Below are 27,961 nucleotides of genomic sequence, written 5' to 3' on the forward strand. Positions count from 1 at the left end.
TTCCGGCGGGGGATGGAGCATAGTGAGGGAGCGGAGAAGAAGAGGCTCGGCTAGGACTGGGTAAGGAGTCAGCTTCTTAGCATCCTCACTCTGCACTGCTTCCCACCATTCCTGCTGACGTGGGCAGGGGGAATGCACTACTGTTGGCTGTGTCGGGGGTAGACGCGCTGCTGCTCTGGGGGGTGATGACACACACATGCTGCTACTGACTCCGGCAGGGGAAACCCTCCTTCTGACACCAGCGGGGAGGCGCACTCCTCTTGACGACTGTGGGATCTGTGTTTTGTTGCTGAAGCCGGCTGCAGACTAGGTGTGTGCCAGCGGATGTGCCCACAGTGCAGATCCGCTGTGGGCAAGGAACCACTGGCACACACCTAGTTATAGCCCTGGTCGACCCAGGGTATAAGCATTGGTGCATTCACATCGGACCTTGCCCTGGGTCCATACGTCACCAACCTGGCAATAAACTGGGTCCGAGGTGCGATGTGAAAGGGGTATAAGTCTGGAACTACCCAGTTTGTTTTACCACTTTTTTTTTTACTATTGTAAAGCACAATGGATTTTGCTGTGCTACATAATAAACATAATAAAGTAATAAACAATAGCTGCAGACATTGACGGGTTCTTGCCAAGTTAAGTTTTTCCTTTTAAGTGATTGTCACCTTAAAACAAACTCTCCGGGATCCCGGCGATGCTTACAGATTGCAGGCTATTACATGTACCCCAGGATGTGCATACATCATACACTACTCTGCACGTGGAGACTTTTTGAGTAATTTCACTGTAGTTCATCAGGCTGTAAATATGAGCCTTATTGTTCAGGTATAAAGTAAGCACTGTGCCATTGTCTCAGTAATTTGGAATTAATCTTCACCCCCTACCCCACACCCACCCACCTACCTTGTGTTTTAATATCCGAGCTGCATTCTCACCATTGCTTTGGCTTCTTCTTCCCTGGCAGAAATCTGCTTTGTGGAATGTTGTCAAAAATGTTTGTCGCTCGGCACAATCTGGGTTTTCTCCATGCCAAGTCCCATTCCTTGCCCTGCTGATATAATTGGGGTGAGGGGGCTGAGCCCACAACCTGGAACAGGCTTAATAGGGAAGCAGAGACCAAAAGGATTAGAGAGTTCTTATTGAAATGGGAGAAATGCTCAGGATTCAGGTTACCCAGCTAGGATAATTCCCCCTTTTTATTTTTCATATGAATGCCACATTACATTTGCACATTCTCTTCTAAGTGAGAATTTTAAGGGAGAAAAAATAAATTCATCTGACCACACACACATTCACAGAGTGGAGAAAGCCATTTTGTGGGTTTTTCCAATATGCAGTCTAACCGCGTTCACCAGTTAAATTGATACGATATTGGAAACAGAGATAGGAGCATCAACACCTGATATTTAGATATTAGCCTCCCCTTGAGGCTCACATGCGATCTGGCACTTGATGTGCCATTTTTACATGCAATAAATCGCATGCAATTTATTGCATGTAGTTCTCTCGAAGAGCTGCTGCGGTGGCGGGAGGAGGGCAGCTGGGTGCGGCGAGCTGGTGGTGATGGCGGGCAGAGGGGACCGTCTGAGCGGTGGCGGCTGGAGCTTGTAGCTGCATTTTGCCGGCCTGCGGGATGCGGCTGCTGAATATTTTGAAATGGCTGGCCGGCCGGCCGTTGATTTAAAAATATTCAGCAGCCGTATCCCACCACCTGGCAAAATGCCGCTACAAGCTTCAGCAGCCACCCAGCCGCTGCTTGGATGGACCCCGCTGCCTGCCACCAGCTGGCCGACCCCTCATCCCCCCCCCCCGCCCCGCTCTGTGGGTGAATAAGGTGATATCCCTGTCACTCCATTACTATTCTTTTTGAGGTTCTAGTACTGAGTGACTGATGTACACCTTAAAGGCCTGAATTATGTTTGCAAGTAAAGCAAATAGATTATCAAATCATTGGCAAAGCCATGCTGCACTACATGTGATGTAGAGTCAAAATAAAGCTGCCTAACATTTGTGGACTACATGCAAAAATAGCCAGTAATTACCCTGCACAGAAAAAATAAGACTCCCCCAAAACAAAATATCTCTGCACATTACATTAGCCCCCCTGCTGTGCAACATGGTTTTGCCCAATTGCTTAAGAATTTTCTTTACTTACAAATATGAATCAGGCTCGACGTCAATGTCAAGAAAAGGTCTGTCTGCTTACCTTTTACAAAAAGGACTCATTTTCCTTGACACCGGATTAGTTATGTTGTCATATTCCCTGGTCTATGAGAATCTGACAACTGCGAGCTCAAGGTGTCTGTATGTCAGTAAGAGGAATTAATGGCCCCAAGGCATCAGAGCAGAAGGCTAGCACTCATTTCTAAAGCATTTTAATGCTAACAAAGCATGAACGATATTGATTGAGTTAACAAATATTTTTATAGATTTACATGAGGATTTAAGAACATGTCTGTGCAAAGGAGACCGTATTATGCAATGGTTATACAATACATTCTGGCGGCTTTTCTTCCAGTTTCCTAATATAACATTCTTGTGTCAGATAAGAAATACGTGTGTTGTCGAGCAGGGAAAGGCAATGTAGCTCCGGAAACCATCCACATGTTTTCCTTAGACTTATTTCCTGAAAGTCTCCACGTTGTAGTGTAAACAGTCTAGGGCATGAACTGTGTATATAGAAATTCTATTATTTCTACCTGGTTCAGATATGGTCATCTTTCATAAGAAAATATTGTATTGCTTTTGGAGTCATCTGTTGACAAAAGATGCATTGGACGGTGCAGCATCAGATCACTGTCGGGACTATCAATTGCGGTGCTCACAGACCTTGGCCATCTGCACTCAGCTTACTCAGAATGACCTACAGAACTGCCAGAATATGCAGCTCCTGGCCCAGCCACGCATATAAAATGTATAGGGGGGAATTGAATATCTGCCCTCTTTCATTATTATGTGTTACATCCTTACTGTAGAATGGTTTCACCTTTCTCCCATGTATCTTTTTCCGCCCTACCAAACTATAATGTTGTTGTTTTATCTTAGAAGGGAGGTTCGTTTGATAAACTGTAATACTGTTTTTACATTGCAGAAATGGGTAATGACACGGTATTCCTAAATGGGACTTTAAAACGGGTCTGAGCCTTGAGACCTTTCACATTGCAGGTGAAAACCGTTTTAAAAATCATTTAATACCATTCAAACATTCAAGCCGTTTAACCCCCAAGGGACACGTTTCAAGCCATTGAAATAGAGCCATTCACAATGCCTAAAAAACGGCTTTAAAACGTGTAGGACTCTGCTTTTTAACCGTGTTGAAATACCAGTTAACTTTAACCGGTAAGTCAACTCTGGCACTTTCACATTGCAGCCTTAAACGTTTTAAAATGGGAAAAAAAACGGCAATATACCGTTTTAAAAGTGCGATGTGAAAGGGGTATCACTAAAAATGTAAAAACTGTATATTTGCATTGTGTTAAGATCCCCCCCCCCCTCACCAAAAAAAAAAAAAAAAAAAAGAGAAAACTTTATTTGATCCTACAACAAACACTGACACACCAATCATTGCCTCACTACAATGTTCCAAAGTTGTCTAGATTGAATTCCTTATTTTCCTTTTGGGCTTGTTTTAATAATACATGTCTCTTAAGCCCACTCTAGAAGATCAATTACTTCATTATTTGGACTGCTCAGCATTAAATCCTTATTTTTAGGTCATTGTGACCAGCATTCACAGTTTCCCACCACGTTTAATCATTTATTAACTTAAGAGCGCAGGGAATACAGCTATCCTATTGATTGTATACTTTTATTTCTAACCTTTAGAAAGTGATTTCTTCATGAAGGGTGAAGCTTAGTACAATATACTGTATAAGGAAATTGTATGAAAGTGTCAGATTTGATGTACACAATGCTGATATTTACGGCATTTACTGATCATCGCCCGACTGGCCATGTGTCATGGTCGCACTGGGCAAGTTAACTCATACTTACCCACTCTCCAGCTGCCCTGTGTGTAAGGGGGCAGCCAAATTGGGGAAACATGGGGCATGGCCTCACAACAGGTGGGTGGTGTGGGGGGTGGCGTGGATTCATGACTGCATCATCGGGGTCCCGCCCCCTTCTATTCAATTCTATATTACCATTAGCAGGGGAGAAGCCTCACAGGACCATCCAGTTTCATGGATGGCTTCAGGGGGGGTGGAGGGGCACAGGAGACTTGTCTTTCTTTCCGGGACTGACACCTGCTTTTTTTTTTTTTTTTTTTAAGCCTCCTATCCGATCTAAAAGATAAGGCAAGTTTGAGGTATCTTTGTGATGATGTTTGGCAAGTAGGCATATTTGCATAGCGATTGTCAGTCAGGGTCGGTTTGGGAGAGGTAACGGGGAGTGGCGTCAATGCCATAGTCATGTTGTGTTCATTATAGAGCCTAATACTATGGTTGTAGAATCACCACTGGGGGCAGCCATGTAAATCCAGAACTGTGGCTAGCTCTAGGATGTGTTCCACGCTGCCCAACAACTACAATCCTGTACACAGTAAAGATGGCGCTGGCATCTAATGTCCTGTGGCCATTCTGCATGACCATAGAGTACTTGAGTTGATGATGAGGATCTATAACAAAGGCCATGTATTTCTATGCAGTTTTTTGGATCTGTAAAGCCACCGATCGGCATCTCAATACTTTTCCAGATGGCCACAGCATGGACATATTTTCCCACATTAGCTGCATATGGGATCACAGTTACGAATGTATTCGTGTATGTCTGAACCAAGCCCTGATATTGTCAGTTTTATTTTAATCATGCTGAATAGAAGGCACATATCAGTTGTGACCTTTGTGTGAAGGACCCAGGAGATCAGCAGTTTCAGAGATACCCAAAACACCGCTAGCACCAACAATCATTCTACGGTCAATGTCCTTTCGATTGCATTCTTTTGTCTGTTCTGGTATATGATCTGTAGAACAACTGAACATCTTGACCATATCTACACGCTTTTATACAGTACAGTACATTGAATGTATGCCTCATGATTGAATGATTAGAATTTTGCAACTAGGCAGATGCAGATTGATTGGATCTGTCTTTCCATGCACTTAACCAGACTTGTGGGAGTATCATGGGATTGTTTTAGGCATGTATTGACCATTTTAGGGTACATTTACTAAGATGGGAGTTTTATTAAGGTTGGATGTTGAGCATAGCAATCAATAAGATCCCATCTTCAGTAGAACTCTAACCATCTTAGTAAATTTACCCCTTTGTGTGGTTCTGTGTCTTGGGTAACTGGAAGGTAATCCTACTGTAGTAATGATGTCAGTTGTGGCGTCTGCCATTAAATTAATGGGCGGCACCTGTGTCTGTTTGAACACACATGATACCACGCATTCAACAGATGGATAATTCTTGTTAGCAAAAAGTAGTGAATCCAAGCTCTTCAGTTGCCCTTAAGTATAGCTATCTTCTAAAGCAGACGCAACCATGTCTGCATTTTTTGGTGCAGTCACATCTGCTTTGTGCTAATGTCATATTTTTGGGTGGAGTCACATCTGCTTTATGCTAATGTCACGATAAACCCCTTCCCGGGGGTACATCTGTGCATCTGAATGTGCACAGACTTAGACGCCCACTTTCTGCATTCATAGATGCTGAATTACCACCTGTGCATCTTTAGGCACACTATTGAAACTGCCATAGGACAGGTTCAGTTTTCTGTCTGTGGGGGTTATTCAGACCTGACTGGTGCTGTGCAAATTCGCACAGTGACCGATTATCGAAAGACTGCGTATGCATTGGATCATAGTGCACATGCACAATGCCAAACAGCAACGAAAATCAGTGATTACTCTATCACATAGTAACAGCATACAGTAGCTACAAAGGTAATAGAATTCATATTATTTTCTTTGCTCACTGATGTTCCAGTAAGCACTTGGGAAGCTTTCAATTATTAAAGAAACTAATTTAACATCTTCCTATTAACATTTCTGCCACTACAGAATATCTTGGCATGAATAAATCATTAAAAACATAGGGACAACTCGATAGGCGCTTGTACCGCTAAACTAGCAAAGCGATAATATGCTCTCAGGTGAGGTACATATACAAAGGGTGACATGCCTGTCTCTTCTGTCACCAACCAAATTCTATCCAGCTGTTTGTTCCCTAGTACTGTGTTCTATTCGGAAGTTGTAAGAAATATTCCCAAAATGCGACTTATCGTGTTTTTATGCTAGAGTCATGGATACCAGACTTGCTAGACACTTGCCAATCTTATCTGCTCTCTCAGAATTCAGATACACGGTGAAATAACATAAGACTGTCTCCATACCGCAAAACATTTTCATATGTTAAGCGTTTTCCAGAAAGGGGCGTGGCTGCCATAAAGTGGGGTGTTGCTTTGTGGAGATCGCCACTATCGCAAGGTCACGCTCCCATTTTGCCGCTGTGGGGGTATGGCCAGCGCTGAGTGAGCTACTGACCATGCTACTGAACTAGTGTCCATTATACAGTACATTGTGCATGCCAGCCAGCAAGTACCAGTAATCAATCTATTCTCTGCACTTCATTCAGATCATACGTGCCTATGCTCCCAGAACAGCCGGAAGGTTCCGGAAAATCAGGTGGTGCTTCTGGCCTCCCGGAAGACTGGACTGGTGTAACAGTCAGAAGCCACCTGCCCGCAATCTCCCACAGTAACCAACACTGCCCGATGAAGTAGGCAGTCTGATGACGCTCTTCATGCCGAATCGTGCCATTGTTAATGTTTTGTCCCCTCCCTCACAATGCCAATAATAGAGGCATTGTTTAGTTAGGCAGCAATGAAGTGATCACACACTCTCGCCCCTGTTATTCCCATTTTTTTTACATTACATTCTCTTGCCAAGTTCGCCATGCCATGCCTCCCCCTCTTTCTGTGCCGGTCCTAGGGCATCATTTCCCTGAATGTATAGAACACAATTCTCCTGGCAGAAAATTATTTTGTATTTCCATTAGTTTAAAAAAAAATTGTAAACCCAATAACAATGTACTGTATGTATACCCAACAAAATGCAGGTGCAATACTGACTATTATACTTACCACTGTTCTTCTTATTTTAAGAAGAAGCATTATTAAATAAGCACATAGAGTATTTCAAGAATGCAAACAAAAAGGTTTAGTATGTAATTAAAGATTTGTTTTTTACTCCTTCAGGTTTCCCAAGAGTGGGGGGGTCAGTGTTCTTTGTACATACCCAATACTCATGGCGTGCAAGCCCTTATACCTAGTAATTATACCTCCTGAGTGTGCAATCGGCTAGAAAGGTTTTGGCAGGCAGCGGATCCAGTGCAGGTGTTTGCTGGAGTGTATAAATGTATTTAAATGCAGCTACTTAGGTGTAAGTAATTGGCCTATACAGGAACAGAGCTCAAATGGCAGGAGCTGTGTGCACTTACATAATGGCATCTGGTGTAGCGAGGAAAAAGAATGCAGGGACTGACCTTACTACCCAGGAGCTCCATCAGATCAGATAATCGGAAGTTCTGTAAGTTACATTAAAGCCATTTAGTACTGAAGTGTTTGACAGCTTAATGGGGTTAGGAGACACCCCCTAATAACCCAGTTTGTAGACAAGAGCAGTGTTTGTGCCTGTGATTGCTATTGACACTGTAGACAGAAAAAAAAATGATGAGTTGTTCAATTATTGTTTGTCTCTTAAACTGTAGCTCAATTATATTTAGAGATACCTTTTTGACTTTTTCTTGCATGCACGGGATATACTGCATGACACAAATTCTTCTACAGGAAAAAGGGAACTTCCAAAATATACATTAACCTCCTGATAGAATTATTATCATAAAAAAAGCAAGTCTCACAGCATGCGTAGGAACATGGCTGTAAACCATAGCAGCAAATTGGGTGCTATGGATTTTCTTTTTGTACAGTTGTGCCCCCAGATCTAGAGATGCCACCACCAGTTTAACTGTTATTTACTGGACTCTTCTTTTCATGTAAAGGGCCAATGTATTTTAGTTTTGTTACCTGTGGGGACCAGTGTGATTGTTTTTTTATATGGGGGCCAATAGGTTTTTTTCCCCTGTGGGGGGGGGGGGGGCGGCAATGTGTTTTGCCCTGTGGGGATCTCATGCTGTGCCTTGGCAATTTTAAAATCTTATTTAGTGTGACGCAAGGTAAAAAAGTTGAAAATCACTGGTTTAGGTCCGCACGGTCTTGAGCGAATTCTGTCCAGGGACCAATGTTTCAGGTCTGCGTATGGGCAAAAATACGCATGTGCAGACCCGCTGTGCAAACACCTTCGACAAGTATCACACTCGTTGAGGCTTTCACACCGATTGGGGTTGGATGGTGGTGGATAATAGGCTGGAACATGGTAACACGTTTCCTGGGCATCTCCACCAAAATGGTGGGTGCGCCCAGAAAAACGCAGTGTGTCCCCATGCAAACACCGGCGTGTCGAAGCCTGCTTGGGGTGAGCTGCTGACGTCACATCATGTCAGCGCCTGCCCCGAATTCCGCCATATCCATGGCAAATAAAAGACATTCCAGACTGACTTATTTGCGAACGGAAAATCGAAAAATCATTTGATAGTCAGCGACCATGGAAATATTTTTCGTCCACTCGGCTGCATGCAAAATGATATGTAAGCGTACACATCCACTCGCATGAAAACGCGGACATTCGGTCAGTGTGCATTGTGTACAGATTAAGGACTCTCTCGAGCACTGCTGTTTGTTCCCTGCAGGGGAGAATAGGAGTCTGTTTGTTACATAGCGCAGCATATTCCATTGCACTTTACAATAGGAGACAGTGATACATCAAACTGGGTATTAACAGACAGTCAGAAGGTATTAGGGCCCTGCTCTCAAGCTTACAATCCATAGGGAAATTAGCATTGATACACAAGCATAGATATTCTTTATTGGGTCCTTGTTTAGTTTCACGGCGGCAGCATGGCCGCCCGCTACTTCCGGGTTCGGCGCTCGGAAAACTATCTAAAATAAAGTCCATGCCAACGTGAATTGGTTCATACCCCCACTATCCACGTTGGCATGGAGTTGATTTTAGATAGCGTGGCGAGCGTAGCGAGCCACCGAGCCTGTAGCGCGGGCAAGCAAAGCGTGGGCGAGCGAAGCGAGCTCCGCAAGGGGACACAGACGCTGCTGCGACTGAGACGCTGCCGCTGTGAAACTAAACAAGTACCCTTTATTGCATGAAGTCTACCAGAATGCAAAGGTTCCTGGTGTGCTGTATGATTCGGTGACCTATCAGTTTGGCCAGGGTTCAGGAGAATGGAAAGTGTAAAAAAGAAAGAGAGAGGATAAGTGTGGTCTGTACAGTGGGGATGTGATTGATAGGAAAGGTATATGAAGGGTATGTGGCTGGTTCTGGAATTTGATAGGCTTGTCTGAAGAGGTGAGTTTTCAGGGAACGCTTTTAGATTTGGAGACTAGAGGAGAGTCTTGTGCATGGGAGAGCATTCCTGCAATCAGGAATGGGAGTGGTTGAGATACGTAGATCTTGTGAGGATCAAAGAGGTTGGGTTGGAAGATAATTTGAGATAAGAGAAGAGATGTACGTTGGTGCAGTTTGGTTTATGGCCTTGTGTGTAAGTAAGTATTCTGTATTGAATACAGTAGAATACAGGTAACTGTAATGAGTATTGAGCAATATGCAGCACAAGTCCCTACTGTTTCATACATGTTCATATACAGGAAAATATTTATCAGACCATAGATAATGTTGAAAAGTCTCCCATAGCAACAATCATGTTTTATAACGAGGAAGTATCATATACTGTAAATAAATGAATGCAATTAATTTAATTGTCTAAACAAAAATATACATGTTTTTTTAATTTGTATGTTGTTTTGTATGCTCTTCCTCCTCATGTATGTTGCGTTATGAGGCCCCTTATCTCCAGTATGTTGCGTTATGATGCTCCTCCTCTCATGAATGTTCTGTGATGATGCCCACTCTAACATGTATGTTGTGTGATGAGCCCCCCTCCTACATATGTTCTGTGATGAGGCCTCTCCTCTCATGTATGTTATTTTATGAGAGTTCTCTCATACAGTATACCCTGTGTTGTGATGCACCTACTCGTATATACAAATGTATATTGTTATGAAGCCTCTCCTCACGTGTAGCTCCTCTCATGTTTATGAAACTCCTCTTTTCATGCTTGATAATGTTTATTATTACGTACAAATGTTGCTGTTTTGAGAGGTGGATGTTTGAGAATTTCTGAAAGCATCTGCCAGTCGGTAATATTTAGCTTTCCTCTGTTATCACAGGTGTAACTCCTGGTCACCTTGTTGACGATTGCACAGGAATTTGAAGAAGGTGTTCATGACGAGGTACTGTTTGATTATTACACATTTAATGAGACCAGTGCATTGTGTACAGCTATTTACATATTTATCATGTACATACTTCCCAACAGTCCCGATTTTATCGGGACAGTCCCGATTGCCAGGGCCTGTCCCGCTGTCCCACCCGTGGGCGGCAGTGTCCCGCGGTGTGGGGGGGCTGTTGGGAGTCCCCGCTGTCAGCTGCAAAGCATCGGGGAATAAACGCTGTGCGCATGCGCACAGCGTCTATTCCCGCAGCCAGGGGGCTGGGGGCATGGCTAGAGGCTCACAGAGCCTCTGGGTCATGCCCCCATAGCTGCAAAATGGGGGCGTGGCCTCACGGGAGAGCCGCGAGTATAGGCCACGCCCCAAATTAGGCCACGCCCCCAGTGATTTAGTGAAAGGATGTGGGTATGGAGGGCATAAACATGAGTACACGATCAAATAAATACAAATACCAATAATGGAACAAGGTGTGGTACAACTGTAAGCATGCAAAGCAGTTTTTAGAAAATAAACTGAAATACAAATTGGAAAAAGTTCTAAAACCTCCTGAGGTGATGAACATCATGATGTAATGGGATGTGGGTGTGAGAAGGGTGCAGGGCCTGCTGTATTGCAGGTGTGGTCTTACTACACCTGCACTCTCACCTTCATCCCATATGAGTAACAGGCAGTCCTGGTATACCAACTGGACATGGACACATGGATCTAGAAGGAAGCAGATGACAACCATCCTTCCCGAGATTCTGCGGTACTAACTGACTCCATCGCAAGTTCGGTGCTGTGAATATATGTTCCCGGAATCGTTCCTCTGCCGCAGCTGCTGTATTCTAGGTGCTGAGAGCAAACCTGCTTTCCCAGCACCAGGACACATTTCCACATAGGCATAATTATTATATTGGGTGAGAGAGGGTTTCTGGTTATTATGTGAATGTGAAATATTGATGGCTGTGTCCCTTAAACACTGGACCGAAAAGGGTAACATATTTTACATGAGAATGTCTCTTGCTGGCATAATGTCTATAGATTTTGTTACCTTTTGCTTTGCAGAGTTCAGGAAATAAATAGCACATTGTACTGCTCCCTTTAAAAACTGATGCGAAAACCACATTGGAGTTGATCATATTATCTGCATAGGGTGTGAGGTGCCTTTCCAACAGCGTTTAAAGGCCGACAATGGCACCCGATTTTTGTGAACTTCAGACGGTTTCAGCCTCAATTCATTGAAATTGCTCACTGAAAAAACACACTTTTCTTCAATTTCCGGCCTCCATAAAGTGCGATCGCTGCTGTCATGATTCGCATTGGCAAATTAATTGCAACTAATAGGATCGACCCCATTGTATATAAATATTGCCATTATACCCTTGAGTGCAACCAGCAACATATATTACTTGAATAAAAGACTACAGGCTGGCAGAGGCACGTGCTGGGATATGACAACACCCAGCTCTGCAATGCTGAACACTGCTTTTATGTCATTTATTTAGCTCTATGCATTTGGAGACTTAGAGTAGCAGCATCCATAGAATTTGAGGAAAACTCTGTGTAATGTCATTGCATACCTCCCAACTGTCCCAAATCCTTGGTTTCCGGGGACGTTCCCGCATCCCTCCCGTGGCCAGCAGTGTCCCCCCTGTAAATTGCTGACCAGCGCTGAATAGATGCTCAGTCAGAGGAGCTGGGGGCATGGCTAGAGGCTCACAGAGCATGGCCTCACGGGGGCGTGGCCTCACTGATGTCACAATTATAGACCAGGCCCCCTTACGTGGTGAGCCACATCCCCTACTTTCGGGCACACGCCTATGAGGCGCGCCATGGTCCCTCCTTGCAACACCTGAAATAGTCCTTGTGACTGAAGCCAGCTAAAACAAAAGGCATAGGAATTATTTATTAACACCAGCCCAGTCGCAGCAAGAGCTGTGTGCATTTTTCTTAATAAAAAAAAAAAAAGAACTGCCAAGCAGCTAAGCAATACTGTCAGTAGCTCCTTTATACTGCAGAATGCAGCATGGCCCCAAGTTGCTTCCCCCACCATCGCTTGTCATCTGCCTGCATTGGAGAGTGTTTCCACTTGCTGATGCTGGCACCCCACTGGGTTGCTGCTGCTGCTGCCGCCGATATTGGCGGCAACGGTGATTGTCTAGTGTATACTCAGGATTAGAAGTGATCTTTCCATGTGCAGGGAGCCTCTTATTTCTCTCCGCAGTCATTAGCGCATTTCTAAATGACCAAGGCCTCTCAGAAGAGAGGAGGAATAGCGTGCAATTTCTTGGGGAAATGGTGAACTGTTCTGGTGCAGCGGTACTGTACTATGTTCATTCGTAAATTTTTCTCCTAATGTATTTTACCTTTATGGTGTTTACTTTGATTTAAAAAAGAAAGGTTAGTTTTAATTGCAAAAGTATTTGAAGTTTGAATATATATTTAGAACTTAATCAGTCAATATAATCAATACTAGCAACAAAGGATTGGATGTTCCCTCTACCGGTGCCCTTAAAAGATCATAAACAAAGGATGTATACACTATTTACAGAAATCAAATTAATAATTTCTGTAGATTTGATTGGAACACATTACAAATATTCAATAATAATTGGCAACAGTAAAGTGATGTATATTTTTCAGCATAATACTATTAAAATTTTGTTCAATAAACTAAAGTTATGTACTCTAGGTATGCTTTGGAATGGTTAATATATTTAACTACCAGATTATTTTTATAGTGTCTATTCAATTCAATGTATATAGTAAATATCTACATTTGGGGACATTTAGGGCGTATTCAATGCCCCGCCGCTATTTCCGACGGGGGAAATACCGGCGGGTGCCTATTCAATTCTGTCTTTCCAGAGAGCATTGAACAGGCATCTCGGCAGAACGGACCCGTTCCATCGAGAACGGCCGTGGATTGTCGATTGTCGAGCTCAGGGCCGTATCTCAACGATCCACAGCCGTTTCTCGCAGACATGCCCCCTTTTCGGGGCTCTGCAGGTGGTAGAATGAATCCCGTCTGCCGAATCTTAGTCGAGCGGGCCGAGAATGGGCCAGGGTCATGCCTGACGTGACGCTCCAGCAGTTGTGACCCGGGATTAAATACCCCCTTAGCGCTAAGAGCTCCAATAGTTAATTTCTATAAAACATTCAACCTTGAATCCCTAACGCATAACCTTTAACTACAACCAACACTAAGATTAACAACATTCGATTCCCACCATGTAAAACTTATGTACAGGTAGGTGTAAAATAATTGACACCGACACATTAAGGCTTGACTTAAAAAGGTAATCGCTTTTAATTCAAATTGGTAATTGACCTAATGAGGGAAAGGTGGCCAGGAGACGCTGCATTCCTGCTCTAGCTTGGTTTACCCTTAGAGGACTACTAAAACCTCTTCCTCAATTGATGCATCTATCGTCGCGGGGGTTCACCTAGCACCTCTTGGACCAGACCGGATGTTAACCGCACAACCAATGACCAGGTCCCCTCACATCGAGCAGGATAAATGAATTGAGGATAGATGCCTCATAATGAGTATATATGTCCTAAAAGCCACAAAAAATGCAGTGTTCCCCCGATCCGGCACAAACACAAAGTAGTGACAAGTAAGAAAAACAAAGGAAAGGAATATTCCCAAGAAACCTTTTGCCTCTGAGGGCTTCTTTATAAACTCATACTCAAAGTAACCTCCCCTGACTGGGATTGACTAGCCCCCATGACAGGCAGAAAACCCTAACCAGTTCTGCCCCAGTGACAAGCTTGTCACTTGACCTTCATAGAAAAAACAAACAGGATTCTTAACTCCTCTCATGCCGATTTGGCCCTCGCTTGTTCTTGTGGGTATTTTTGTGTCAGTATATATTCTATATGTATTTTGTTTTGCCAGTGCTCATGCCATCATGGTGAGTGTGGCACTGTGACAGGTATGTGTGTGTTTTCATAGCTGGCTGCTGCTGCAGGGGTAAAAGCTATGCTCTGATTGGCTCTATGAGAAAGTGACAAAGACAATCAAAACTTTCAGTGTTCTCATTTGCTGAACAGCAGCCTATAAGAGTGAGGGCCATCTTTTCACAGCATACACTTCGTAGCGTGCTACAGCTCAATTAAAGATCTAAGAGGACACATCTGTATGAGCCTTACATATGCAGAAATAGAACTGCAAGACATTGTCTCCAGATGGAACAGAAAATTAAAGGAGTAAACCCAACTAACAAGGCTGTTTGCTGACTCCCGAAACAACAAGTTTATTGGGGGGGAGTAGATATTTGCAATAGGATAAGTTCTCACTACACTCATTCAATCAAATATCACAAATTGTACTATAGGATTGCCTTCCATTTTCTTAATGTTTCCATAGTAAAACATATGGATCCTTTTCAAATATGGTGAGAAAATAAATATGAGAATTCAAAGTGGTAATTACAGCAACATTAATTCCAATGGGCAAAAACACCCATAAAAAATGGAAGACCTAACTCTAAGGTGGAAACACTACCGAAAAAAGCAAAAGTTTGTCAAAAGGTTATAGCTGATATAACATTGGATGGAGTTGGACATTGAGGATAATACAGACCTGATGGCACAAGCATAAATATGCTCATGGGCTGCTTGTTTGGCAGGAAGTAAGCGTCTGGGGGAGGTAACTGGCCATTTAGTTGGAGTGCTAAGAAAAAAACGGAGGCATGCACATTTGTCCGGCACAGCGGGCACATTAATTCGCTAGGCGGGATTTCACTCTAGCATCTTAACTGGACTCTGGCCGCTGCAAATTCAGGGCTGGGCGATCCGCTCTGAATCTGCACCATTATACAGAAAAACGGATCTTGAAAATATTCCACATTTCACATTTTTTTTAATTGTTCTTTAGGTACTTATATGTTAGTTGGGCGCCCACTATAGTTAGTACGCTCATACCCCCACTATCCATGTCGGCGCGGAGTTGATTTTTTAAAGTGTGGCGAGCCACCGAGCCCGAAGCGCGGCGAGCGTACGCGGAAAACTAAGCAAATAGCTTAGTGGGCGCCCAACTAACATATAAGTACCGTTCTTTATTATCTGTTCAATAAAAAGTAATAAAACATTTTTTCTTTATTCTATATCTCTAAAATGATAAATTTGCCCCTGAACAGGTTAAATTTTCATCAAAGTATTCTTCATCTCACGGCTATTCTCTTATCTTGATTGAAGAGTGAATGGTAACATTCCTTCTGTGGGAGAAGCCAAGACATAAACACAGCTAATAGACTTTAGATTGCGAGCAACTAAAAGTATTTGATTACACTGCAGACAATATCCATGGAAAGCCGCAGACGGTCATGTTGATGGTGTAATATTGTATTTTCTGCCGGCTACTAGAGGAGAATAGAGTATTAAATGCCAAAACATGTTTATGCTCAGCCTGATTACTGAAGGGGGATGCCAAATTTATGACCTCAAAAAAATGTAGTCTGGAGACACGAAACTTGTTTTCTTGTCAACTAGATCTATATTCTAACATCTCTGAGTGACCTGGTGCAGCTATTGTTTGTTTACTCAATGATGGTGTTTGCCAATAGAACCAGATTTTCCCATATTCCTTTTACTTGTTCTTACAATACCAGGGAAAATGTCTTCAACTTCTGTTACCTCTAAGAGCTCATGTCTGAGAACAAGTTTTTAGAACATTAAGCACTATTTTTCACCTCAATATTATCTAGTGTTTGTCTGGAAGGCCAATCATATTACACCTTCCCTATCACAGGCCCCAGCACCTTCAGTCGTCATTCAGAGACTGTGACTAATGACTAATGAATGACCCGGCAACCAGCAGGCCAGGGATAGGAAGGTACAGAGAAGAAGAAGGGTCATAGAGAGATTTGGGTGATTGGGGAGCAACAGAGAAACAGCAAAGATGTGACACTAGACAACAACCAGTATATGGAGACCTGCAAAATGGTGTGCACATGTTACATCTGCCCCATCTGAAATGCAGCATGGTTTTGCCCAGTTTCATACTTTTTTCTTTGCCAACAAAGCGGAATCAGGCACAAGGTCCATATTATAAATTGTTGATCACTTAGATAGAATCTATTGCACACATTGGTCCCAGGTGGTCTTTTCATCATGCTTGGTACATATGGGGGCCAGGACCTGTCTTTTTGATGCTAAATAGGTATTAGAAGAATGTAACAGCTTATTGAAGTCTGTCCAAATTTTCTGTGGGTATTGAGATGTTCAACATGTTCCTGTCTAGTGCAAATGTTACACATATTTATACACTCTTCTTATCTTACATCACAATGTACTATAGTACTGTTGAGCTCATCTGTAATATAAGCTGTAATCTCCACAGTATCTCTGGGATAAATGGTTAGCAGTGTCCCCCAAAGTGGATCAATGAGAATTGTAAGTGATTGTAGATTGAGTGGTTAAATTGGAGGGCGTGTGACGTGGCTTGGCATTGTGGATTGTAAGAATGAGATTGTAATGTAAATAATTAGTTGATGAACTAAGGGTCCTTATTCTGGTTCACTTACAAAGCAAATTCTCTCTCTAATGGACAAAACCATGTGCACTGCAGGTGGGGCTGATTTAACGTGCATAGAGTCAGATTTGGGTGAGTTATTTTGTTTCTGTACAGAGTAAATACTGGCTGCTTTATTTTTACACTTCAATATAGATATCTGTTTGAAGTTAAAAACCCCACCCAAATCTAACTCTCTGCACATGTTACATCTGCCCCACCTGCAGTGCACATGGTTTTGTCCATTAGAGATCATTTGCTTTTGCGAATGAACCAGAATCAGGCCCTAAAGGAGAAGGAGGTTTTTTGGCCCTTATTCAGACCTGATCGCAGTACAAATTTGTTCTCAAAATGGGCAAAACCATGTGCACTGCAGGTGGGGCAGATGTAACATGAGCAGAGAGAGTTACATTTAGGTGGAGTGTGTTGAAACTGAATTCTAATTTGCAGTGTAAAAATAATGCAGCGAGAATTTACCCTGCACAGAAACATAATAACTCTCCCAAATCTAACTCTCTCTGCACATGTTACATCTGCCCCACCTGCAGTGCACATGGTTTTTCCCATTTTTGAGAACAAATTTGCACTGCAATCAGATCTGAATAAGGGCATTTGTGTAACATTTATAGTTGGAATTTAGTGGTAGAAGAATGCACTTCCTTCCTTGATAGTGGAGAAAATAGGCTGTATATATGGTTAAGGATGTTGGAAGAGTAATCAGAAAGAAGATGGCAGATGAGCATTTTATGAAAGATACAATGTAATATAAACAGGATTGCAGACCTCATTAAAGCTACAAAGGGTTTTGCTCTGTCTGCAGATGTCACCCACCTCTTCTTAATTTGTGTTTGGACTTATTCCATTACTCACTGAAGCTAAGAAGAGTAAAGTTTCTCCAGAGTGTGTGAAGGGTGACATCAGATAATAGCTTCATTTAGAAATTCCATCACAAATAGTGAGCATTGAAGTCATTGATGCATAATGCATCTGAGGTCCAGCCTGGTAATCGCACCCTGCCTAGTGGACAGATAAGTCCAGACATTAGTTTGGTATTTTTGGTTCTGTACACCACACACAAAGGGGCTATATTTACTAAAGGTTGTAAAAATGAAGAAAAAAAAGGTGACGCTGCCCATAGCAGACAACCAGATTCTGTCGATCATTTTCTAGGATGCAATAGAGAAATGATCGAAATAATCTGATTGGTTGCTATGGGCAACGTCACCACTTTTCATTTTTAGAAGCGTTAGTAAATTTACACCCAAGTGTAAGAAGTTGGAAGCATAAGGCGGATCTGGATCTGCATATGGATGAAGGGTGTGCACTTATGAAAAAGCATATTTTAGACTAAAGGAACATTGATTCATTGAAGGGGATACGGTCACTAGGTCTCCAGAAACTAGGTCGACAAGCATTAGGTCAACACCACTAGGTTGACATGCATGAAAGTTGACATGACTGAAGGTCGACATGGGTTAGGTCAACTGATCATTAGGTCAACATGGAGAAGGTCCACAGACAGAAGGTTGACATGGGGTTTTTCACTTCTTTTTTTTTAAGCTGACATGCGGTATTTCATGCCCTACCATCCACTGGGGCATGGTGGGAGAATAAAATAGTGTGCCAAGCAAAGCAAGTCACTGTGCCTGAAGCAAGGGCACAGTGCCCATGTCGCCACTAATGTCAGTGTCCCAAGTCGACATTTTGACTGTTAACCTTCCCCATGTTGACCTAATGCTTGTGTTGACCTAGTGACCATTAAACCTAACTCATGTCAACCTTCAGTCATGTTGTCCTTCATGCATGTCGACTTCCATGTCGACCTAGTGGTGTCAACCTAATGCTTGTCGACCTAGTTGCTGTCTATACATTCATCCCATTACCATCAAAGCTTTGAGAGCTAAAATACCAACCAATCAGTTGTTAGCTCTCAAACACTTCCTGTAAAATGGCAGTAGAAGTTTGGTTGGTACTTTATCTCTCTAGCTCTATTTCCAATTTTTGATAAATCTCGCCCTAAAACGTATAAGCACTGAATGAGGAATTTCACAAGTTGTGGTGTCTGCCAGATACTTGCCAAAAACTACTGTAGGTGTGTGAGTTTCGTTCAGCTGTTTTTCTTTAGTTTTTTTTTTCTAGAGTGTTTAATATAATTTGGAAATGTGTTTTATGCTTTGTGTAGACGGCCTAATGAGAATCCAAAATTACTTGTATAAATTGTCCTTGCCTGTCCTATTTCCCTTCAGTCCTCATCATCATCTCATTGAACCCGGTCAGACCTTATCGCAGTTGGCGTCCTTTTTACGTATGTAATTGCAAGAAGAACCGGCTCATTAAGACAGAGATCAAAATATTCCTGTAACTGGTTACATTACTTTGTGCCTGTTAGTCGTAAATATACAGAATGGGCATTGTACACGGTATTGTGGCATTATCTGTTATACAGTCGTTCAGTTTCAAATTAATATTATGCTTTCCATCTGCATGAATGTGAATGCCATCTGAAAACCCAGTGCGAGGAGATATGACATTCAGATGTAATAAACTAAGCTGTACAATAAGTTCATATGGAAATCTCACTGGCCACAATGCCTGGGAAATGAAAGGTGTAACCTGTAATTCATTCTCAAAAACATTATAATGAAAAATAAAAAAATTGCATGCGGTCAAATAAACAAAGCAAATAAAACAAACAGGTTTTCAAGTACAACTGATGTGTCATAGTACATTAGACATACCTCTTATTGTTGTTGGGGGGGGGGGGGCAGAAAGGGAACATGGCCTTGTTATTATGGGGGCATGAGCAGCATTCTATGAGCTGCTGGCATGCCCCTGTCCCTCTGTCTCCCATGAATAGATGCGGTGTGCATGCACACAGCTGAGCAGAGCAGCAAGGAACAGTGTTTTCCCAACTGACCCCATCGCAGACACTGCTGTCTGTGGGTGGGACGCTCGAAGACGGAACTGTCCTGCCAAAATTGGGAAATTTGGGAAGTAACACAGAAGGCCTGCATTTCTAGGAAGCAAGCGAGATATTGGAGATTCATCTACTCTTCTGTTGGAGTGGGAAACTGCCCAAAAATTGGGTGATCAACTTTTAGAAGAGTAGGCATTCTTGCCCTGTGAACGTCGTGCCCCAAACCTCTAACCTGATGATGTCCCATTGATGGGGCAGTGCCACCGATACCAGGAAGTGGAGCACTACCCAGAACATCCTTAGTGTTCCCTCAAATTATATTTTGTAGGTAACCTTACTCTGACACACAGGACTATGATGTATTTTCTACAGTGCATTGCTGTTAATAATCTGGTACATTATCATACATGGACTAACAGTATTTACTATATGTATGAAGGGGCCCAGACCATACACTCTCTAATGGTTATCCAAACCTCTGTGCCATCTGGACACCCCCCCCCCCTCCGGAGACCAGGCACACCCCAAAGCATGGGATGCTACCACCCTACTGGGCGGGCCTTTTATGCCCCAGTTCAACACTGGGTGCACGTACCCCTATGGGCATGATTCTATGTAAAATGCAGTGTCAATGCCACATGCTGTTGGCCGATGCTTTCACTCCCAGGGCCATATGCACGAGCTTCAAAAAGTGGAAAATGATAATGCACCAGCCAATCGGCTGCTAACTTTGATGTTACAGGCTGGGTTTGAATAAGCAACAGCAGTTGGTTGGCTGATTGTTTCTAACTTTCCACTTTATCGCTTTTTAAAGCTTGATGCATCTGGCCCCTATTTTACGTAGCACATGCCTCCTGATTGTCAGCTGAAATACAGTACAGAAACCGACGTATGGTCTGGAAGTCACTGCTCTCTCCTGGGAGGTTACGGGCGGTGGATAAGCCTATGTTGCAGAAAGTGGATTCATCCAAAGATACTGTTCAGCTGAAGCAGGATTCCATACTTCCATATATTTAGCAGGGTATTCGCCTGAACATTTGACTTGTCTTAGAGCCCAGTACAGCAGTGAATGAAATATTCCTTCTTGAGCTTGAGTAATACATCTGCAACAGCGTTGGTTTCAATCAGTGGATCAATGCGTTAGAAACCTGCTGCTATCAATGCTAGATTTCTGACACCAGGTAATGTGGGCATTGGAGCTGCAGAACTGTGTGTGTGTGTGTGTGTGTGTGTGTGTTTGTGTGTATGTGAGTGTGTGTTGAGTATCCCTTATCTAAATTGCTCGGGATCAGAATAATTTTAGATAACGGATTATCCTGGATTTCAGAATATTTTTATACTTCAATGATGTATCTTGAGGTATTTTGCATTTATGTTGTATAAGCACATCAAACACACAAATATATTTTATTTGTGCATAAAACAAGGTTTTAAACATGAAACAGTTTGTGTACAATCTCTGGTACTGAATTTGAATCCCAAGCAATAAGTTTGCAAAAAGTAGTGCTGTTATAGATGTCCCCAGTAGTGCTGTTAGTCTCAGTCTCCAGTCTCCAGTATTGGTGTATTCAGACACTGGAGACTGTCATAGAGGTGTAATTTGACACCATACAACACATTTGAGTGCAATGTGACATCATACAGCATTGATGTTTGTTTTATAGAAACTCTCTTCATGTGACGTATGTTTGAACATTGAGGTGCCAATAAAGGTCCAATCCCATGCCGTGCGATTTAAAGGTGTTGGAACTATTATCCCTGATGAAGTCACTTTGGTGACGAAACGCGTTGGGTCTGTTCCCATGTTTTTATGAAACAGATTGAAAATCACCATGTCTGAGATACTGAATTTCGAATTATTTTAATAAAAATTTGTTTTTTTTATCAACCGTTGTATTTATTTAAAAACAATTGTACATTAAGGTGAGAGTAGCGCACTTTACATTTTCCTACCATGTATGTGTGTGTGTATGTGTATGTGTATGTGTATGTATATATATATATATATATATATATAGATCTATATCTATCATCCTATGTCTGTGCCATCCTGGCTGCAACTATAATTTATTGGCTATTGCCGACATTTTTGTGTTTTGTCTTATTCCAACAATAAAGCCCAGGGCTAAATTTCCCTCCCAACGTCAGTGTTTGAGCAAGATGTTTTGGAAACAATACGCTTTAAGCAATAAGTCTCTGCCAATTCTGCAAGCATATCACATGTCAGTGATTTCACCCCTCTCCACTTTCCAGGCTTGTGCTGTAGATGCCTGTGCTTTCCCTGCATGCAGCTGTGCTCTGCATCATTCAGAAATATGATGATGAGTTGATGAGTGATTAATGGGGGTCTGGGTACACGGTGGTATAAAGTAGCATAGGCACAGTGCAGCACCCACACTCAGACATGGGACATTACATCACACAGCTAATTATCCCATAATTTATAGTTCTACAGGGGGATTCCACACATATCTGTTATCATGTGTGACTTTAATGTAATAACAGAAAAGGGAATTGCCAAACTTTAGAGACCCTATAGGATCTACCATGGATTTATAATTTGGGATGTAAATATCTCAGTCTTTGGGGTTGATGGTGCTCCTTGGTGTCATCAAAATGAAGCACAAATATACAACATTAATTAAATGACTCCCCAATAAGTAAAGTTGAAGCTGCAGAGGATCCTCGTAGCTATTGGTTGATATGAGCCTGCCACTACTGGAGCATGCACTTATAAAGACACAGCCGGTAGGAGCAAACCTAATGGCAATTTTCCTTTGGTTTTGCAATACAGTCATCCATTCACTATACAAAAACAAAACAAAACTGAAAGTAACTGACAAAATGGCCGATTTTTAGAACATCTGCCCACAAGCCATTACTGCTAAATGAATAGAAACCCCACAAAGCCAACTGCAAACTCGACCCAAACAATAGACCTGCATCTGGCAGTCAAGTTGGTGTGAGAACAGCACAGATCACTATGATCTGTGCAGGCTTCATTGTATTAATATTGTTAAGTGATCTGGAGTTGCATCCCGGAGGATTGGCCAAGCGTGTACCAAGCTTTATTCTATGGGCTAATCTGAGAGCCTAAATCATGGTAAAAATCATACGATTATCCAAGTTATCAGATGTTTGGTCTGAGAATTGCATAGTGTATAGTCCAATAATTAGTTGGCTGCATCTTTTATTGTATGTACTGTAAAAAAAAAAAAATCTTCAAGTAAAGCCGAGATGTACCCATTACAAGATGCACCCTAGTTTGCACAAGTAGCATATATGCAAGGCCTACATCAGTCGTACTTGCACAAAGTTATACATACATGATGCTTACCTACAACTGAGATGAAGGTAGGCAGAGATGGGGTCAGGGCCTGGCTAGTTGTGCTAGTAAGCCCCGCCCCCTCACTCAAAAATGCCACAATTCATGCATATTTCAGTGAGGGTCAGGGCTAAAATTACAATATTAGGCCTCTCCCCCTCATTGGTGACCACATGTGTTTGTTATTCTCTTCTCTTATACTGCCCAAGCCAAACCAGCACAGACAGCTGGATCGCTGCAACAATGAGCGTGGCTACAACTGTACTGTTCAAGAATATGTTGTAAAGTAAAAATTGCATTCGCCGTTCAGTTTTATACTATTGTAAAATAATATAATAAAGCAGATCTATTATTACCTCTTGTATATGAATGAAAATAGCCAAATTATGATTATAATATAATTTTTGAGATTCCCCACAAACCTTCTAATTTTAACAATTAAAATGATGTCCTTTTGTTCAATTAGCAGAGCGGTTTTACAAACACTTTTCTAAGTAGCTCTTCAGGCCATAATGTATGTGGAATTTGTGGCGATTAGACAATATGGAGTCTTGGTTGTGTGATTAGTACCCGTTAAATTGGGCAAGTGCTAGTGCATCAAGATATCGAATTAGAGAGAATCACAATGTTTTGGTGTATGGGCTACAACTTTTTGCAGATGATACAAAGATATGCAACAGAGTAGACACACCAGGAGGGGTAAATCAAATGACTGATGATCTAAGTAAACTTGAGAATTGGTCAAGAGAATGGGAACTACAGTTTAATGCTAAAAAATGCAAAATTATGCACTTGGGACTCAAAAACCCAAAGGCTCAATATAGTATCAAGGGTACTATAATGGAAACTACTGAGGAGGAAAGAGATCTAGGAGTCACTATTTCAAGTGACTTAAAGGCAGGGAGGCAATGTAACAAAGCAATGAGGAAGGCTAGTCAGATGCTTGGTTGCATAGGGAGAGGAATCAGTAGCAGAAAAAAAGACATAATAATGCCACTTTATAGGTCATTGGTACGACCTCATCTGGAATACTGTGTCCAGTTCATTGGAGAATGTACAAAGAAGGGCAACTAAAATGGTTCAAGGCCTACATCACAAAACTTACCTGGATAGACTAAAAGATCTTAACATGTATAGTTTGGAGCAGAGAAGGGAAAGGGGGGACATGATAGAAATCTTCAAATATATCAAGGGTTTTAACATAGTACAGGTGGGAAATTTTCTTCAAAGGAAAACAAGTAATAAAACACGAGGACATGCACTGAAACTGGAGGGAGGTAGGTTCAGGGGAAATGTTAGAAAGAATTACTTCACAGAAAGGGTAGTGGATAAGTGGAATAGCCTCCCATCAGAGGTGGTAGAGGCTAAGACAGTAGAACAATTTAAACATGCTTGGGATAGGCATATGAATATCCTTACAAAGAAATAAGGATTAAAAAGGGTTGAGTTTACCTGAAGGGTAAAAAAGGGACAGACTAGATGGGCCAAATGGTTCTTATCTGCCGTCAAATTCTATGTTTCTATGAAAAATGGCCAAACCATATTTTTGGGGGATTACTTAGGGCTGCATTAGTCTACTTTACCGGTGTCCTCATTGGGATACTCCAGAAACATGCAATTTAACATGTACAATATTTCTCATTTATACTTGGGGTTTCCATCATTATGCAGCTTTATAAAACCTAATTGAATTGAAGATCTTTCTTTATTCCAACAAGGAAGCCATTAAGGGGTCCATTTATCATTTAATACCTGCAGCTAAATCCCCAAAACATCAGTTTTCAGGGGTTGGCTGTGAATATCAAGTCCCCCAGTGCATGTATCCCGAAAAGTGCGCAGCAGTTATTTCCGATACCTGCACCGGTCCCTCCTGCCTCACCGGCAGCCGCATCTCCCATAGGTTTCAATATCGGGCAGCATCACATCAGGTCCCTGGAGTACCGCCATTTGGGCTATCACTATCAGAAATGGTGGTAGCCCATTGTAGCCGATGGACTACTTACCGCATCACCAGTGGGGTCAGCAGGGAGATACATTTGAATGTTAGGATCGTATGTTACAATGTGATCCTGGGTGATCAGATTTCACCCAAATCACATTGTATATGGCATCCTCCTTAAATGGGCCCCTAAGTGAGTTATATATTCCTCCATCAGAGTTTCCAATATAGCATCATCAAATTGCTAAATATCACTTCTTCCTTTAAGGCAGGCATGTCCAACCTGCGGCCCTCCAACTGTTGTGAAACTACACATCCCAGCATGCCTTGCCATAGTATTGCTATTAGGGAATGCTAAAACTATGGCAAGGCATGCTGGGATGTGTAGTTGCACAACAGCTGGAGGGCCGCAGGTTGGACATGCCTGCTTTAAGGGCATATATCTTGGAGAAGTACAATCCACCTTAGTGGCGTAGATCTTATGTGTGCTCATTTATACCCAGCTTATTTAAATGCAAAGTACAGTAGAAAGCTGATATATCCCAAATCAACAGAAATAAGCTCTATTATTGTATGCTGCAATATCTACCAGTGACAAGCATACACTGGCTGACAATGAGGAGGTTAGTTGGATTTAGGGGATCCGTATTTTTGCCTCTGTAAAAGGACAACACAGTACAGTAGCGCCCCTTAGCTATGTACAAGGGCATTGGTCGGTTGTCAGAAGATGCAGTCTACTCATACAACCAACCTTACTACTTATATTCACTACTATTGTACCAGTGGCGTAAGTTCGCCCCAGTTGCCCGGAGGCAAGATAAATATTGCCCCCCCCCCCCCCCCCCCCCACACACACACACACACACACACACACACACGCACAGCACTTTAGATAAATATATGTATGTATGCATGCATGTGTGTAAGTATGTATGTTATGTATAAAATAGAGTGTGATGTCTACGGTCCTACTTGAAGGGGAAGTCAGCCACAGAAGTGATATTGAAGCCAGGCTGCAGGTGACTCCATTGTCTCCCAGAGTTACGCCTCTGTATTGTACACCTGGTAATAACTGAGACACTAGGCCGCCTGGCAGAATCTCACTGCATGAATGATCAGGGTCCTGTAGCTGGTGTTGGGGAATGGAAGAGAGGACCAGCAAGCTGGGAATTTTAATAAGGATGTGTGAAGGGCAATCTGTGTGTGTATTGTCTCTTATTTCTGTGTTGGTGATTTGGGAATAGTGCAGAAATGTATTAAAATGATAAAAAATGACTTTGTAAATATAGCAATTATTCAAGTAAATTGTCACACGGTATTTTCAAATACAAATGCAATTTATCATTACATGCAATTCAAAGAGAGGCGCAGGAAACACTAGATAGGGAGTTTTTCTCATACCTGATATAAAGGTGCTGAAGACATTATAACCGACTGTGCACCTGCCAAGCCTGTTATTGCTGTGTATTTTGGGCTTCTCAATGCATTTAGATTTCCCATTGTGCTACTAAATACACATTATTGAGTTTACAACACATTGGGCAACTTCTAAAGCTAGTATTAACATACACTTAAAATTTGACTTAATTATCATTCAGAACTTGCCTTAGTTCATGTGTCCTCCGATAAACTTCACTAGATTATTACTCTTGTGTGCCACCTACTGGTAACTGGCTGCAGTTTTTAGCAATATTTCAATATATTTATTTTTTGGGCGTTTCTTAACTTATTTATTACAAACTACATCATTAAAACAAATACAATCTCTAAACGGGTATGGGTCATTAGGTCACCAGCAAGTAGGTCCACATGACTTAAGGTCGGCATGCAGAAAGGCTGACATGACTAAAGGTCAAACATGGGTTAGGTCGACAGGGTCATTAGGTCGACATACGTAAGGCCAACAGTGTAATACCACTTTCACATCGCCGACACGTTTTAAAAACCGGTATTTTAAAACGGTAATTGAAACGGGTCAGAGCCTTAACATTGCCGCAGATTACCGTTTTAAATACCGGTTAAGTCTCATTCAACATAGCAGTGAAACCGGTTCATCACGAACACGTTTCAAGCCAGAGTGTCAACATTGCCTGTCATTTTGCTCTGTAGCTTGAGTTGTTTGCCTGAAATACAGTTTCAGACACATTGTACACATTCACATTGCACAAAAAACGGCAAGGAACCGTGTAGGACTCTGCTTTTTACACGGTTCGAAATGCCAGTTAACTTTAAACGGTAAATCGGCTGTGGTGCATTCACAGTGCAGGCTTAAACGTTTTAAAAAGGGAAAAAAACGGCAATTTACCGTTTTAAAAGTGCGATGTGAAAGGGGTATAAAGGTCGACTTTTTATCTCCCTAATGTCGACACAGTCAACATAAACACTAAAATGTAGTACCGAGTCCCATCGCATGGTTCGCTGTGCTCGCCATACTTCGGGCACGGTGCCTCGCTACGCTCGGCACACTATTTTATCCTCCCGCCATGCCCTAGTGCAGGCATTCCCAACCACGGTCCTCAAGGCACACCAACAGTGCAGGTTTTAGTGATATCCAAGCTTGAGCACAGGTGACTTAATTAGTATCTGAGGGATTCTGATTAGACCATCTGTGCTGAAGCCTGGATATCTATAAAACCTGCACTGTTGGTGTGCCTTGAGGACCGTGGTTGGGAATGCCTGCCATAGTGGATGGTAGGACATGAAATACCGCCTGTCGTAAAATGTCCTGTAGACATAAACACTAAAATGTAGTACTGAGTCCCCTCGCATGGTTCGCTGTGATCGCCATACTTCAGACGCGGTGCCACGCTACGCTCAGCACACTATTTTATTCTCCCACCACGCCCTAGTGGATGGTAGGGCATGAAATACCGCCTGTTGGCACATGTCGGCTCAAAAAACAGTAAAAAAAAATAATGTGG

The 27,961-nt window shown here is 42.3% G+C and overlaps 1 protein-coding gene across 4 annotated transcripts in view; it reads left to right on the forward strand.

Moving 5' to 3' along the window:
- Positions 1-27,961, forward strand: part of SULF2 (sulfatase 2) — a 306,266-nt gene that overhangs the window by 145,741 nt on the left and 132,564 nt on the right. For 3 of the 4 annotated variants that reach the window (XM_083146425.1, XM_083146420.1, XM_083146424.1), the window contains exon 3: positions 10,298-10,360. The exons of the other annotated variant lie outside the window; for it this stretch is intronic. The gene's annotated coding sequence lies outside the window, so the exon portion shown is untranslated. The remainder of the gene's footprint in view (positions 1-10,297; positions 10,361-27,961) is intronic. 4 annotated transcript variants of the gene reach the window in all.

This window comes from Crinia signifera, chromosome 6, assembly GCF_055691185.1.
Source record: "Crinia signifera chromosome 6, ASM5569118v1, whole genome shotgun sequence".
Classification (NCBI taxonomy): Eukaryota; Metazoa; Chordata; class Amphibia; order Anura; family Myobatrachidae; genus Crinia; species Crinia signifera.